The sequence below is a fragment of the Monodon monoceros genome, unplaced genomic scaffold, assembly GCF_005190385.1.
Source record: "Monodon monoceros isolate NGI ecotype Baffin Bay Population unplaced genomic scaffold, NGI_Narwhal_1 Super_Scaffold_16, whole genome shotgun sequence".
NCBI lineage: Eukaryota > Metazoa > Chordata > Mammalia > Artiodactyla > Monodontidae > Monodon > Monodon monoceros.
The window spans coordinates 27,524,527-27,542,506 of record NW_021703772.1 but is presented as its reverse complement, the minus strand read 5'-3'; positions in this window follow the sequence as shown (position 1 = coordinate 27,542,506).

The window sequence follows — 17,980 nt, the reverse complement described above, 5'->3', positions numbered from 1 at the left end:
CCACAATGGATTATTAAAAAACTCCTAATGATTAATCAATGTCCATTGCAAAGATGACATAATAGGGGGGAATATTTCATTTAAAGTAAAAAAAATTTAAAACATTCATGCGATAGTAATATTATTTTACCGTGAGTCTAAAATAACACATAAATATAAAACTCTTACATATGATGTACTGTATATATCTTTCAGTCTACTTCAAGTTTCAGACTTCATAGTTGTGTCCAAGAAGTAATATACCTATTAAGAGTAATTTTTAATTTTATATGAATTACATGGTCATTTATTCTTTATACTAGATATAAAGTATGAATAGCATGATAAGGTAAGGAACACATATTTGTAAATCATGTGAAAAAATGTATAGCACACTGCTGAATATAGAAGATGGAAATTAGAAACAGTAAGAACAGCATATGTCAAGACATGATATGTGTGTGCATGTAACTGAAATACTGATATGTATTTTTAGGAAAAAAGTCTAAATGTGGATATTGAAAATCACAGACTCTACACAAGATTATTATGTTTAGTGAGCATGATTTTGGAATATAAAATCAGAGACTTAACAGTAATTGCGGATTTTTTTTTTAAATAAATTTATTTATTTATTTTATTTTTGGCTGTGTTGGGTCTTTGCTGCGCGCGGGCTTTCCTTCGTTGCAGCAAGCGGCGGCTACTCTTCGTTACGGTGCGCGGGCTTCTCATTGCCGTGGCTTCTCTTGTTGCGGAGCACCGGCTCTAGGTGCGTGGGCTTCAGTAGTTGTGGCTCAGGGGCTCTAGAGCGCAGGCTCAATAGTTGTGGCGCACGGGCTTAGTTGCTCCGCGGCATGCGGGCTCTTCCCGGGCCAGGGCTCAAACCTGTGTCCCCTGCCTTGGCAGGCGGATTCTTCACCACTGGGGAAACGCTAATTGCGGATTTTTTAATCTCACTACATTAATATTAATGAGAATGGTGTTTAAGCCCCTTTATTTGATCTTGAAATCTGTACATTTTCTGTATCAAATTTTTCATTTCTTTTCCTTTTTGAAATCAGAGTAAATACTCTGATTTCAGGGTGAGTGCCTAGAATTTCTCCTCTACATAAATGATTTGGTTGTGTCAAATCAATTCTACTTTTAATGTGGATTTTAAATATGGCATTTTATTTATTTATTTTCTTGAGTTATCCTTCATCTAACTCCTTTACATATGACTTTAAAACTGTTATTTTTAGGTAATGCATTTGTATCTTAATGAATGTTTTCCCCAATCCCTCAAAACTGAAAGAAAAAGCTTAACCTTAACCATCAAAGTGCTCAGAGAAATCCAACCTTTGTATAGGAGCGTGGTAAGTAGAATAATGACTCCCTCACCAAAAAAATAATTAAAAGCTTTGTCCATGGCCTAATTCCCCAGACCTGTGAATATGTCATCCCATGTGGCAAAGGGGACTTAGGCTGATGTGATGAAGTTGAAGATCTTGATTTATTTGCAGTTGATGACATTTTTCAATATTTTAATTTTTGTATTTTAAATCTTTGAGTATAACTATAGTGCTTTTACTCTATAATACTAATATTCTAATTAAGATCTTATGTAATGTCTAGATAAATAAGGTAGTATGTGAGGAAACATTTAATTCAGATTTAGACATATTTCATGAACATCAAGATCATGAATACTATGCCAAACTTAGAAGTAAAAAACACATTTTGAGTAAATATGAGAATGAAATAAATGAATGAAATTTATTTCATATGCAGAAGATAATCTTCCAATTGATACAGCTGTGAGGAAAAAAGGAATCTTTTTTCTCCATAAAATAATCAGGACCTTCTCATGTGTGTTCATAATAACACAGAATGACTTCTGATCATGAGGTTAGATATATCCATATCATGAGAAAGTAGAATTCTATGTTCATAAGAATATATAGAACAATTAGATAGAAAAAATAGTGTGTGTGTTTTTAAAAATCTAAAAGAGTGTACTTTGTTACCCCAGTTTTTCTAACTTTGGCATTTGGGAGCTCTAACTCTGTTTTATTTGTTAATAATAAACATATGCATACATATATATATATATCAGTTTATAACTTTGTATATGTATAACTGTGTGTGTGTATATATATATATACACACACACTTATAAATTGCTACAGTGCTTGCTATGGTCGTGAAAGACAAATACCATAGTTTAAGGTTTAACTTTACCTTAAATCCTGCCATGTTGCTAACTTGATCAAAATGCTGAACAACTTATTAATACTTGCTAGGCTTGAGATCCCTAAAGTGATAGAAAAAATGAAAATTATATAGCAATATATCTTATAGGACTGTTGTAAAATCCAGCTGAAATAATTTTTTCTTAGATTTTTAAGTATAATAGAAATTTTAGATAACTTTTTAAACCTTAATAAACCAATGTTATAGAAAAATTATGAGCAAAATATTTCATAAGGAAAAGTGCTTAATCTGAAATGTTGAAGTTTATGTAGTAAGACATTTTATCCTGACAGTTTGACAGTTATTAGATTTACTGCCATACAACTGAGTGAGATTGTTTTAAAAGAAGCTAGTCTTTGGGCTTCCCTGGTGGCGCAGTGGTTGAGAGTCCGCCTGCTGATACAGGGGACACGTGTTCATGCCCCGGTCCGGGAAGATCCCACATGCCACGGAGCGGCTGGGTCTGTGAGCCATGGCCGCTGAGCCTGCGCGTCCGGAGCCTGTGCTCCGCAACGAGAGAGGCCCGCGTACCGCAAAAAAAAAAAAGAAGCTAGTCCTTTCTGAGACTTTTTCCCCCCAGAGAATATGAACTGTGATCAAACTTACTTCAAATAAAAATAAAAATCCCATCTCAGGTTGACTTCCTTCATACAACAAGTATAATATGGGAAGAAGTTGTTTATTTTAGGCATTTATGCTGAAGAATGGGGGAAAAGCTAGTGAAGAAAAATAGGAAATACTTCAGCTATCAGTTGATATATAAGAGAAAACAAATACAAGCAATTCCATGACAAAGGGATGAGAAATAAGACAAATTTAACAATTTTAGTCCCTTTGATGCTTGTCTATTTACCTTGATGAGGCTGGGTTTAATCTTCCTATTGGTTGGATATTTTTGGTAAGGTCTTTACAAAATGACAATATTTTTAGTAGATGGAAGAATAAGGGAGTTATTTCTTTAATAATAGATAGCTGGATATGAAGGAATAGCAAAAGGATTGTGCTTAAGCCGTATCAGTAGGGAATTATAAAATTCAAAAAGAATTGTGTAGGATAACCTAAAGGTTACATTTATAAAATTCAGTATATCCAATTTTTTGTTTTAAATAAAAATAAAATGAGAAGATTAAAGAAGGAAGGACTTTAGATGAGTTGTTTTATGTTTTGTTTGCCTTGCAGTCTTGAGAAAGGCAGAAATCACTAAAAGCAAAGAAAGCTTGCCCTTAGAGCAAAGTCCAAATAATCTCTTTGGCAAAGGCTGTAGTTTCATTAAAAACAAGAAAACATCATGTTGGATGGTATCAAATAAGGTCTTAGGGTTGAATTAACATTTGAACTAAGGTGAGATTGATTTTGTTCCCACACATTTGTTGAAGGGATCGTTGCAATATTTTAAATGGAAAAAATAAAATAAAAGGTGTAGGGTAGGCTTAGAAGGTTTGGAAGACAAAAATATGATTGTTGAGTAATAAAAATGAGAAATATTTTCTGATTTTGATTTAAGAATAGCAAGACATGAGGTAAAGTTCATGTTGTATAATACCAATAATATTTGAATGGTGCTTTCCAATTCACAAAGTGCATCTTATTTAGTGCTAATTCATTTTAATATTCTGAGGTGCATATTAATATTACTCTTTTAAACATGAGGAAACAGAGACACAGTGCAAAAGTGTTCATAATTTATATATTTCAGGATAGATAGTATGATATGTGTTTCATTGGCTTGCAGAATAAATCATACACATGGTATACCTGATTGCTAATAAATATTTACTGAATTAATCCTTGTAAGTATAGCAAAATTTGGACTGAACTTTCATTATTACTTCTTAGAGAGTTGGCAGTGTTGGGGAGGGAGGTTAACTAAGTACCACTCAGTTTAAACTTTTTGGCAGGTTTTTTTCTAATACAATAGGGGAAAATGACTAAATACAAACAACAGACAGACTAAATATTGAGCATGACCAAATTGGGGTAGGTTAAGGCACAATGCAGAGAATTGCAAGTGACATTTATGAGAACACACAGTGAGAGGCAGAGTTGGGATCCAAAGCCAGGACTAACCCTGTAGTTCAACTGGATGTATCATGCCCTTTCCCAGATGCTACTGATGTAGGCTATGCCTGTTCTTATTTCCTTTCAATTGAATCATTGGTATATGGTGGAAAGATACTGCATATGAAGGAAGTTGTGCTTGAAGTTTCAGTTCTTTCATTTCACTGTAATTTTGGGAAATTCAATTATGCTTTTTGAATTTCCAGTTCTCTCATCTAATCTCTCTTTCTCTCTCCTTCACCTCTTCCTTCTTCCACATCTCCCTCCCTACTTCCTTCCCTCCCTTCCTCTCCTCCTTCCTCCCTTTCTTCCTTTTCTTTTTATTAAATTGAAAGTGTTCCCTTTAAAACCAAAAGGGACCAATTTTATGTATCAGTCTACATCCTTCATGTTTCACATCATATTATAAGAATTTAGCTAAGCAGTTTTTTGTTTTTTTTTCTTTTGCGGTACGCGAGCCTCTCACTGTTGTGGCCCCTCCCATTGCAGAGCACAGGATCCGGACGCACAGGCTCAGCGGCCATGGCTCACGGGCCCAGCCGCTCCACGGCATGTGGGATCTTCCCGGACCGGGGCACGAACCCGTGTCCTCTGCATCGGCAGGCAGACTCTCAACCACTGCGCCACCAGGGAAGCCCTAGCTAAGCATTTTTAACTGCTTCATAGTATTTCATAGTGTGAGTGGACTATAATTTATTCACCAATTTCCCTACCAATAGCATTTTTTTCTGAAATTTTCTATACTTCTAAGGATATTGACTCTCCAATTTATTTTTCTAGGAAAGACACAAAAACTCCACTTGCTGACTCAAACAATATGTAGATTTTTAATTTCAGTAGTCATTATCGGGACTTCCCTGGTGGTCCAGTGGTTAAGAATCTGCACTTCCACTGCAGGGGACACGGGTTCAATCCTTGGTAGGGGAACTAAGATCCCGCATGCTGCTTGGCATGGCCAAAAAAAAGTAATAGTCATTATCAAAAAAAGACTTGGGTTGATTTATAATCCCACTGACAGTGTATGAGAGTAATTTTCCTCATGATGTCATAATAAGATATTTATCAGCATTTGAAAATATTTAATCTCTAAGGAAAATAGAATGTTTTGTGCTTATTTGTATTATTGATTTAATATATATGTCTAAGTGGCAGCGAAAATATTTATAAGCTGATTGGCTATTTATGTTTCTTCTATTTAGAAGACCCTACATTCAAATGTGGTTTTGTGTTGATATTTTTTATAGTATAGTTGATTTACAATGTTGCATTAGCTTCAGGTATACAGCAAAGTGATTCTGTTATACATACACACACATATATATATATATTCTTTTTCATATTCTTTTCCATTATAGGTCATTAAAAGATATTGAATGTAGTTCCCTGTGCTTTACAGTTGGTCCTTGTTGCTTATTTATTTTATATATAGTAGCGTATACATGTTAATCCGAAACTTGTAATTTCTCTGTCTGTAAATCAGACAGAAAAAGACAAATATCATATGATATCACTTATATGTGGAAACTTAAAAAATGATACAATTTCTGTTTATTTACAAAACAGAAATAGACTCACAGACAGAAAACAAACGCCATTTCCAAAGGGGGAAGGGTGGGGAGGGATAAATTAAGAGTTTGAGATTTTGTGTTTATATTAAAATTACTATATATTCAGAATATTAATCATTTGTCTATTACATACTATGTAACTAATTTCATTTACTCTAATAATTGTCTTTTAACTTTGACCTTGGATTCTACGTGAACCAAGATTTTAATTATTTGTCATCTATGTCCATGAGTTCCTACTTTTTTTGTTCATTTAACAAATATATTTTCCCACACTCATTTCTAATCAGCTTTTTCATATTTAATGCTCAAATCTGTCTGAGATTTGTTTATTGAATAGTCTAACTTATTACCACAGTTTGCTATGTATTACATTTCCATATGTGCATAAGTCAGTTTGTTCTTTTATTTTTTAATTCTTCATTGTTTTCCCTTTTTTCTGCATTCATAAAACAATGTTGTACTTATGTAGACCTATGGAATATTTAGATATAAGTAAGCATCCGTAAACTTAAAAAACTTTTATGGTTATTATTGCCTTTTTCATTTGATGCATTTTAAAATAAACATCAAATTTTACAAAAATTATCTAAACATCATAAATTTAATAAAAATGCTGTTAACTTACTCATTAGGATTGCATTATATTATAGACTAATTTGAGGAAAAACAGTACTCCAGTACTGTACTCCAGTAATATCATAAATCTCCATTCATTTATTTTCTTTCATGCCTTTGAATAAAGTTCTTAGAAATTTCTTGTTATGCATTTTACTAAGTATTTTGTAGCCTTGGGATTTTTTTGGTTTTTCTTTTCTTTTCTTTTCTTTTGTTATCGTGTGTCTCTTCCCCTTAAATTTCTAAACTGGATTTTGCAAATGTTATAAAAGCAGACTATTTTATATGTCAATATTCTGTTTTATCATCTTGATGAATTTTTTGTTTGTTTGTTTGTTTTTGCGGTACGCGGGCCTCTCACTGCAGTGGCCTCTCCCGTTGCAGAGTAACAGGCTCCGGATGCGCAGGATCAGCGGCCATGGCTCACGGGCGCAGCCGCTCCACGGCATGTGGGATCTTCCCGGACCGGGGCACGAACCCGTGTCCCCTGCATTGCCAGGCGGACTCTCAACCACTGCACCACCAGAGAAGCCCCATCTTGATGAATTTTAACATTGGTTTGAATTTTCAAGTTTTTTATTTTCTAGGGAAATGATTTTTTGGCCTGTAAAATATGGCAGTATTTTTCTTTTCAATATTTATGTCTCATATTTAATTCCCTTTGCTTATTGCATTAGTTAGGACCTCCTAACTAATTATTAGCAATAATATTGTTGAGATAATTTTTGACTTATTTTTGATTTTAACTAAACTACTTCTAAATGTTCTTTTTTTTTTTTTTGTCATAGATTATTCTTAAATGCTATGGTGGATTAAAGACTGCCTCACATTCCTACATTCTCTTTCCATTAAGAGATGGGTTCTAGGGCTTCCCTGGTGGTGCAGCGGTTGAGAGTCCGCCTGCCGATGCAGGGGACATGGGTTCGTGTCCCGGTCCGGGAGGATCCCACATGCCGCAGAGCAGCTAGGCCCGTAAGCCATGGCCGCTGAGCCTGCGCGTCTGGAGCCTGTGCTCCGCAACGGGAGAGGCCACAACAGTGCGAGGCCCGCGTACCGCAAAAAAAAAAAAAAAAAAAAAGAGATGGGTTCTAAATCCCCTCCTGTTTAATTTGGATGGGATTTGTGAAACTTTGAATGGTAGAAAACATCAGGTTCCTTGGCCTGGACCCTTATAGATTAGGAGCTTCTGCCTCTTGTCTCTTGGAACTTTCACTCTTAGACCACTGAGCAGCCATGTAAGAATTGCAACTACCCAGGGACGGCCATACTGTGAGAGACTCAAGCAAGATGAAGAGGCCATGTGTAGGCTCTCTGGGTAAAAGGCCCGGGTACCTCTCAGCCAACATCAGCATCAACTGCCAGCCTGTGAGTGAGCCATCTTGCATGACTACGAAGTTCAGCCACAGAACTCCAAGTGATAACTCTCCAACTGGTCCCAGTCAACCCAAAGTAACATGAGAGGTAATAATAAATTGTGTTTAAAGCCACTAGTTTTGAGGTGGTTTGTGTAACAAAAGTTGATTATAGGAACAGATACCCTTTATTAATTTAAAGAAGTTTTTCTTCCTTTTCTAGTTTGCTAAGTTTTGGGGAAAAATACTTCTTTTAAGGTATAAATCACATGGACTACATGGATGAATCTAATAAATATGCTAAAATGGCTTAATAAATGGCTACAGTGAAGACAGAAGAAAAAGACCAAGTGAACTTCTCAAGAATTTTTATGACTATAAGATAAACTATTTTATATGAATATTTTAATTTATCTGTATTTATTTTTATTCACTTCGGGCAAAAACATAAGTTAAAACTATCAACATACATAGACCTTTTTCAGAATGGCTCCTTGTAGTTGAACATGTCAAAAGATTTTTGTGGCTTTTTAGGGGGTAAGTAGGTGAGAGAACAGATTGATTAACAGAATCTTAAGTGGAAAGAAAGTAGATGTGATTATTGGAAAAAGTCCATTAAATGTGAATGACCTAATGGATCCTTATAAATTTACATGCCAATACTAAAGATTTTCTACTAATTAGAAAATGAATGAAGTTAACCCAATAAAATATGTAACATTTGAAAATAATCGTTCAAAATTGTTATGAAAATGTTAAATTGCTAGAGGGATTGTATAGAAAGGCAGGTTGAAGAATTGGCTTCAATGGTCTCATAAAAATAGGCTGCAAAAATACCTTGATTCTTTTGAGATAGTCTAGATAATGGAGTAAAGATAAGAGTTCTTATTTGAACAGAAGTCATATCGTCTAGGACAGGAATAGAATGAATATGAAGTCCATAAAGGCAGAGTGGAAGTTCTTAATAATGGGATAGCACATTTTGATGGAGGAATGGTAGGGGAGACCCCACCAAACTAACACGATTTCAAAAGCTATCTTTTCTATTTGCTGTCAACCTGCAATGTGTCTCCATTGTCCAAAAAAAACCCCAAACAAACCTGTAGAGCTTGTGCGTTGACACTTGAGCAGAATTTCATTTGGTTTAATATCTTGCTCAAACAATCCAATAATCACATCTTTGACACAGATGAAAAAATGTTTCTGGCTTTAATGTAATCTTTCTACTGTGGTTAAGAGAGACTTCAGTGACTTTGAAGTTGCATTTCAGTTTTAGGTTTTTTTTTCTTCTCAACAGCAATGGAGGATAATAAATTGATCTCAGTCAAAATACTTCATCCTTGTCAAATTATTATAATAAGGAGAAGTTTATAAAAGGTAACGGAATGACAACCTTGAAAGAGTAAGGTTTTTACTCAATAAATGTGGGCAAGGGTGATTTCTTTGCTTTGTATTTTGTTTCAAGTTTTCTTATGCCGTTTGGAGCTATTGTCTCATTGAAAGCTCAGAAAGTTGAGAGAATAGGAATGCTGCTTTGTTGAATAAAACATCTTTTATTCCTAACGAAGGACAAGAGTTTATTTACTCATCTCCCAGCTTTGACCACAGGACTCAACATTCCTGGTTCAGATTCATGGACTTGGATGAACCAATCAGGGTCACACTGGACAGTCTCTGGAGTACCTCATTCAAATCATTCTTACCCTCAGCTTGGCTTAAATCGTACCATCCAGCATTTAAAAAAAAGAAAACAGTGAGGAACTGGGTGAGATTTTGTGGACAAGGAAATCATACGAGTGGCACCAGGTGCGCTTTCCCCTTTTTTCACCTCCAGCTGAGGGCACTTGCCTGGCTCAGAGATCTCACTCAAGATGAACATGGTTGCTGACTTTTGTGATATTTCTGACCCTTCCTGAATTATGGAATAGTTGTTTTAGAGAATCACATAGGGGTCTTGTTTAGTCTCAAATTATAATTTGCATAAGCACCACAGCAGCCTCCATTCCCAGGTCAGGGTTGAGTCTTCACTCTGCTCTCTTGCCCTTCCCACCACAGTCCTGTCGGCCAGAAACGTGCCTCTGAATGCTCCTACTCCCACTGTTACAGTGAAAGTGGGAGCTTGCCTTTTAAACCTCCTTTTCTCTCAATATCCAGTCAGAAAAGGACTAATGACCCAGTCACTTACCTAACATGGGAAATCATATTCCTTAGCCTGGTCTTCTTATTTAAAACAAAACACACTCAACACCTAACTCTGAACATATTTGGTAAAAGTGTGCCCCTGAGGTATTGCAGGTTCGGTTCCAGACCACCACAATAAAGCATATATCACAATAAAGCGAGTCACACAAATATTTTAGTTTCCCAGTGCATATAAAAACTATGTTTACACTATACATTATACATTACACTATACATTAGTCTATTAAATGTGCACTAGCATCATGTCTAAGAAAATACATATCTTAATTTAAAAATATTTCATTGCTAAAAAAGGCTCACATCATCTAAGCCTTCAGCAAGTTGTCATCTTTTTGCTGGTGGAGATGATCACAGGTAGAACTTTAAGAGATGTTCTGTGAAATACATCTTCAGAACTAATGAATTTGGAAACATACTGCACTCAGGATTAACTAGATTTCCTACATTCTTCAAAATGTTATCTGAAAATTCCTGCCATTTTCTTTTTGTGGGAAGGAAGAGAGGGTCAACCTTGTAAGTTTTTTTTTTTTAATTAAACTATTTCATAAAATGGTGAATAGCTTATACACACCATAATCTCTTTGGTTTGTAGATGGCCATATGTTTAGCCATGGGCTATATCTGGAGATAGAATTTTTAAATAGGTAATTTAGTTAAAATGAGATCATTAGGTGAGCCTTAATCTAATTCCATATGACTGCTGTCCTTATAAAAAGAGGAAATTTGGACACAAACATACATTAAGGAGAGAAAATATGAAGACATAGAGAGAAGATGACCATCTTCAAACCAAAGAGAGAGGCTTCAGAAGGAACCAACCCCACCGACACCTTGAACTCAGATATTTAGCCTCCAGGACTGTGAGAAAATAAACTTCTACTGTTTAAGCCAGTCGGTCTGTGGTACTTATTGCTATGGCAGTCTTAGCAAGTTAATACATTGGTAATTTTAACAAAAGTAGCTTTGGTAAAGTGATGGAAGCAGAAAACAAATTTGACTGAGGGGAAGAACTAATAGGAAGTGAGAAAATAAGAAAAACAAGTACCTAGAGCTTTCAAGTCATATTTATCATATGAAGAACCTAAAACGAACAGTATATTTCTTGAATCATCTCTTACACATCTAAGAACCCTATTTTAAAATGGAATATTAAATATATTATCGCCTACAAAATGCTACAGAAGATAAAACTACTTAATCTTGTTTTTGAAAGCTGTTTTATATCTACAGATATTCAAATATGAGAGTCTTTAGTACACAAATATTTAACATTTCCATAAGACACTCTAATTTGGAATACATGATCATTCAGACTGAGGCTAATATGACATTCCTTTCACTCCCTATGAGGTATCTAGCAGTAGGATATGACCAAACATAGACACTGTTTTCTAAATCAAAAGTGGGCAAACATTTTCTGCCACCTGGACTGATAATAGGACATATAGTGTAAATCAAATGATTCTGGAAAGTCTGTGCCATGTGGTTATTTCAGTCACGGTTTAGACAGGGTCATGAAGATTACAAATAGGTGAGGGCAAGAGGAAAGTAAAACATACAGGCCAATGTGAAAGCTACTGGTTATGATAAAAGGGATAATTCTTTTAGAAATAGAATATGTCACCATTACACAAAGTCAAAGTTAAGATCCAGATGTCAGACAAATGTAAAGACATAGGCAAGTTCAGACTACACCAGGGAAGCAAAAGAAAGGACATGCATAATAGCCTTATGCATTCAATTTCCTGGGCCAATCAGGAGGGGTCCAAGGAAGCTAAGGTCTAAGTACATGGTTTAAGCTAATGATATGTGTAAAAAATATGAATGTAGTTTGAACCACACTCTGGCCTCATCCTTTAATACTTGGGACATGCATCTCAAGATTCAGTATATGTGCAACTGGCCCATGAGTTTCAATTTCAGGGAAGAAGACAGCTAAATGTGCTTTAGCTATTTTCCTGGGAGGGTAAATGGCAGCTGGCTAATGGTGATGCCTCCAAGACTACAACAGCCTTCTAAAGGCAAGAGAGGGCTGAGAAGCTGGGATTAACTAGTTAGGTGAGGAAAGAGTAATGTCTGTGGATGTATGTTCCCTCTATGCCCACTTTCTGGAGAGTTTTTTTTATCATAAATCAGTGTTGAATTTTGTCAAAAGCTTTTTCTGCATCTACTGAGATGATCATTTGGTTTTTATTCTTCAGTTTGTTGATGTGGTGTATCACACTGATTGATTTGCGGATATTGAAAAATCCTTGCATCCCTAGGATAAATCCCATTTGATCATGGTGTATGATCCTTTTAATGTATTGTTGGATTCGGATTGCTAGTATTTTGTTGAGGAGTTTTGCATCTATGTTCATCGGTGATATTGGCTTTTAATTTTCGTTTTTGTGTGGTATCTTTGTCTAGTTTGGGTATCAGGGTGATGGTGGCCTCATGAATGAGTGTGGGAGTATTCCTTCCCCTGCAATTTTTTGGAATAGTTTCAGAAGGATAGGTGTTAGCTCTTCTCTAAATGTTTGATAGAATTTGCCTTTGAAGTCATCAGGTCCTGGACTTTTGTTTTTTGGGAGTTTTTAAATCAGTTTCAATTTCAATATTGTGATTGGTCTGTTCATATTTTCTATTTCTGCCTGGTTCAGTCTTGGGAGATTGTACCTTTCTAAGAATTTGTCCATTTCTTCTGGGTTGTCCTTTAATTGACATATAGTTGCTTGTAGTAGTCTCTTATGATGCTTGGTATTTCTGTGGTGTCCACTGTAACTTCAACTTTTTCATTTATAATTTTATTGATTTGAACCCTCTCCCTTTTTTTTCTTGATGAGTCTGGTTAAAGGTTTATTAATTTTGTTTATCTTTTCAAAGAATCAGCTATTAGTTTCATTGATCTTTTCTATTGTTTTTTTGGTTTCTATATCATTTACTTCTGCTCTGATCTTTATGATTTCTTTCCTTCTCCTAACTTTGGGTTTTGTTTGTTCTTCTTTCTCTAGTTGCTTTAGGTGTAAGGTTAGGTTGTTTATTTGTGATTTTTATTGTTTCCTGAGGTAAGATTGTATTACTATAAACTTCTGTCTTAGAACTGCTTTTGCCATGTCCCATAGGTTTTGAATTGTCATGCTTTCATTTTCATTTGTCTCTAGGTATTTTTTTGATTTCCTCTTTGATTTCTTCAGTGATCCATTGGTTGTTTAGTAGCATATTGTTTAGCCTCCACGTGTTTATGCTTTTTACAGTTTTTTTCTTGTAGTTTATTTCTATTCTCATAGTGTTGTGGTCAGAAAAAATGCTTCATATGATTTCAATTTTCTTAAATTTACAGAAGCTCACTTTGTAGCCTAGCATGTGATCAATCTCCTAATAGCCAAAGCAATCTTGAGGAAAAAAGACAGAGCTGGAGGAATCAGACTCCCTGACTTCAGACCCTGCTACAAAGCTACAGTCACCAAAACTGTATGGTACTGGCACAAAAACAGAAATATAGGTCAATGGAACAGGATAGGAAGCCCAGAACGAAACCCATGCACCTATGATCAATTAATCTGTAACAAAGGAGGCAAGACTCTACAATGGAGAAAAAGTCTCTTCAATAAATGGTGCTGGGAAAACTGGACAGCTACATGTAAAAAAATGAAATTGTAACATCTTTAACACCATACACAAAAATAAACTCAAATGGATTAAAGACCTAAATGTAAGACCAGATACTATAAAACTCTTAGAGGAAAACATGCAGAACACTTTGACATAAATTGCAGCAATATCTTTTTTGAGCCATCTCTTAGAGTAATGAAAATAAAAACAAAAATAAACAAATGGGACCTAATTAAACTCAAAAGCTTTTGCACAGCAAAGGAAACCATAAACAAAATGAAAAGACAACCCATAGAATGGGGAAAAAAATTTTGCAAACAATGCAACAGACAAGGGATTAGTCTCCAAAATTTACAAACTGCTCATGCAACTGAATATCATAAAAGAAACTAACCCAGTCAAAAAAATGGGCAGAAGACCTAAATAGACATTTCTGCAAAGAAGACATACAGATGGCCAAGAGACCCATGAAAAGATGCTCAACATTGCTAATTATTAGAGAAACGCAAATCAAAACTACAATGAGATATCACCTCACACCAGTCATAATGGCCATCATCAAAAAGTCTACAAACGATAATTGCTGGAGAGGGTGTGGAGAAAAGGGAACCCTGCTGCACTGTTGGTGGGAATGTAAATTGGTACAGCCACTATGAAGAAGAGTATGGAGGTTCCTTAAAAAACTAAGAATAGAGCTACCATATGATCCAGCAACCCCACTCCTGGGATATAACTGGAGAAAAACATGGTTTGAAAGGATACATGCACCCCAATGTTCATTGCAGTGCTGTTTAAAATAGCCAAGACATGAAAACAACCTAAATGTCCACTGACAGATGAATGGATAAAGAAGATGTGGTACATATATACAGTGGAATATTAGCCATTAAAAAGAATGAAATAATGCCATTTGCAGTGACATGGATGGACCTGGAGATGATCATACTAAGTGAAGTAAATCAGACAGAGAAAGACAAATGTCATATGATATCACTTATATGCGGAATCTAAAAAAAAAAAAAAGGAACTCATTTTCAAAACAGAAACAGACTCACAGACTTAGAGAACAAACTTATGGTTACCAGGGGTGAAGGATTGGGGGAGGGATAGATTGGGAATTTGGGATTGACATGTACATACTGCTATATTTAAAATAGATAACCAAAATAGATATAGCACAGGGAACTCTGTATAGCCCAGGCAATTCTGCTCAATGTTCTGTAATAACCTAAATGGGTAAAGAATTTGAAAAAGATACATGTATATGTATAACTGATTCACTTTGCTGTACACCTGAAACTAACATAACATTGTTCATCAGCTGTACTCCAATATAAAATTTTTTAAAAAAAGAATTATGTCTGCGTCCAAAATTACCATCCTCTAGAAGCCAACTCCCATGTGCTTCATAAATGCAGGAGAATGACGAAGAATTTAGAAGGATAAAAAACAGGAGTACAAATTCCCTGTAAATTTCCAACTTCTATCTGCAAATTTTTAAGGCAAATATGAAAAAGGAAAGGGTAATTGTAACTGGTTATAGGATCTAGAATTCTCTGTAGAGAAATGTCTCATTGTTGCTAAGTGTCTCAAGTCAGTTTCATAAGAGTGATAATGACAGATGGCCAGCTCCCCCAATGAGTTCATGATGTCACCAAGTTTTAAACAAGAGTAAGTAAAAAAAAATGATTTGTATTAAGAAGTTATATCTAATAGGTTAGCATTTTGTAAGCCTTAGCATATATCAGTTCAATATAACATTGAAAAAATAAGCTCACATATTTCATACATCCTTTCAGTGAACTGAATACCCAAAATAACATCTTATGTTTTCTCAAAATTTGTAGTTAAATAATGATGAAAATAATTAAATGGCTATCTAAAGATGGAGCCTTTTTTAAAGTTCCCAGTACCTGGGTAAATTTTATACTTACTTACAGTAAGATAAATTGTTGTGATATAATGCTACTTAATCTGCTAAGACTAGTTTAAAATTTTCTTTTGAAGGGCAGTCAGGTAAATTAAATATGCTTTGTCCTCTGATGTTAAATCCTCAGTTTGTGTCTTCAGAATCTATAGCTCATTTCTTCTCATATGGTAAAATTACTTGATTGAACAAAAGAATACACCTCAAAATTCAAAAATCAGCACCTTTCTTTTCTTTGCAGTTTTGGCTGTTAAATGACTCCCATCATTACCTGAACACAAAACTAAAGAAACAAGCAATTATATTTTTTAAAAGTCAGTTAAATCCTTTCCTTTAAATGAGACTCTTTTCACTTGAATACGTTTCTTAAGAGAAGAACTATCAAATTCTTCTTTTTCTCTGAAAAGACTAAATCACCTGGATTTTATCATGTACTCCCAAATCACTAATGCATTAAAAGATTTAAAAGGGCAAATTTCAGTGTGATTAGAGAGAGAAAGTAGCATACTCTGCTTGTGACATGAAGTGGTTCGGAAGTGTGTGATGACTCATGTGGAGTTACAGCAAACATGTCCAGACATAGCACCTCATGAGCACTGGAATGTCAGTGCCATTTGTTCCATACTTGTCCCAGTGATTTATTCACAGGTCACTGGAACATATATCAATGTCTAAAAATATGTAAATATATTTCTTCAGTGAAATTTCTTTCCATTATGTGCTGTATTAACCATCTGTTTCCTAATATCACCCAAACCCACACTTCTCTTTGTAAAGGACCATGATGCCATATAAATACATACTGAGTTGCAGCCATAACGATAAACAGTGCCTCCAGAAACACTCGCTCTCACCATCAGCAGCCCATCAATCCCTTATAAGAATCTGTTAGCAGCTTACTGACTTGTAAGAGAATGGACAGTTCTTTTTATGAGTAAGTTCACAAATATTAGTTTTCCTTAAGAAAAGTCTGACACAGAACTACTAGACTTCTTCAACTTTCACAGTTGTCAAGAATAAAATTTTAAGTATATCGATTAGCTTACTTCTGAGGCTTCCTAAAGTATTAGCATGAGGTCTTGCATCACTCCATCTCCTGTCAGCTGATGGCCTCAACAGTCCATCTCCGGTTACCTGTGCAGGGACACAGTTTCCGTGTAATATTTTTAACTCTTTCCAATTCTCATTGTTGCATATTGTAATTATGTAATGTGGAACTAGTTGAAGGATATCTGTCATAAAAAAGGATTGTTGCAGAAAAGCTACTGTCTCTTGCCACCTTCAGTTTACTGCTATTCAGTATCAAACAACACTTAAATTTTCCATAGAAAGGAGTAAGTAATAGTTTATGTCAACCAGAATAACTCAAACTGCTGAGAGGAACAGAAATTAGGATGATTTTTGACAAAGCATGAAAACCATGTGGGAGCAAGTGGGAGCTAGAAATTCCTAAGAAAAAATTTTAGAAAAGTTTATAAAGAGATAGGAAAGTGGGAAAATGATACTGCATACTGTGGTTTTGAAAATGTTTTAAAAGACAACCTAATTTTAGTTCACTGAAAAACAGTATTTTGATTCAATTAGATAGCTCAGTAAATGGGGAAAGCCTGTATCTGCAGGTCCTCCAGATAATTCTAAAAATTGTTAAGTGTACATGAGACATTCATGAGCCCAAACAACAAAGCCAAATTTTTGTTTTCTATGTCAACTTAATATCAAATAAACTAGAAGTAAAAAATATTAACTGTTTTAACACTAATATATGTGGTTAAGAAAAGATTTTCAATTAAGATGTGTAATTTAATTTCCCAATGTTAAGAGTAAAAGAAGGGAAAAACTAGATTCTGTTCTTAGTTCTCTGTCTGAGATTATCCTTTAATTCTACAGATATATTTTGGATATCAACGAAGTTCCCAACATTATATTAGCATGAGTCATGCTCTCTGCTCTCAAAGAGTTCACTATCTAAGGGAAAGAGTAACACAGAACCAATTAATAAACAGTAGAGTAGCTAACAGGAAGGGAAGCAGAGTGGCAAAGCATTTAGGTCTGTGTGGGACTGTTAGAGGTTTCACAAAAATAATTATGCTACTTCTTATGAGAAGATTTACCTGACGAAGATCTTGAGGTGTGGTTCAGAGTGTGTTCCTCCAAAGAGAACCCGAGACTGGGTTAAGTAGAGGAGAATAAAGCATTCACAAGTCATCTCACTGTTTTCAGTTTAGAGCAAACCAATTTAGAGTGGTTTTTATCTCTTTCTCTCATTCAGTCCCACTTAGGATTACTTGCTTTATTAGCCCTATGAGTAAATATTAAGCTGCTTTAGGACAACCAAAGGATTATCAAAGTCAGACTGTGTGTAGAGACTGAAGGACACTGAGGTATCCTAAAGATCTGAGAAAATAACATTTCAATGTGGTGAGCTTATAAATGGGAATCTGCATGTGTCT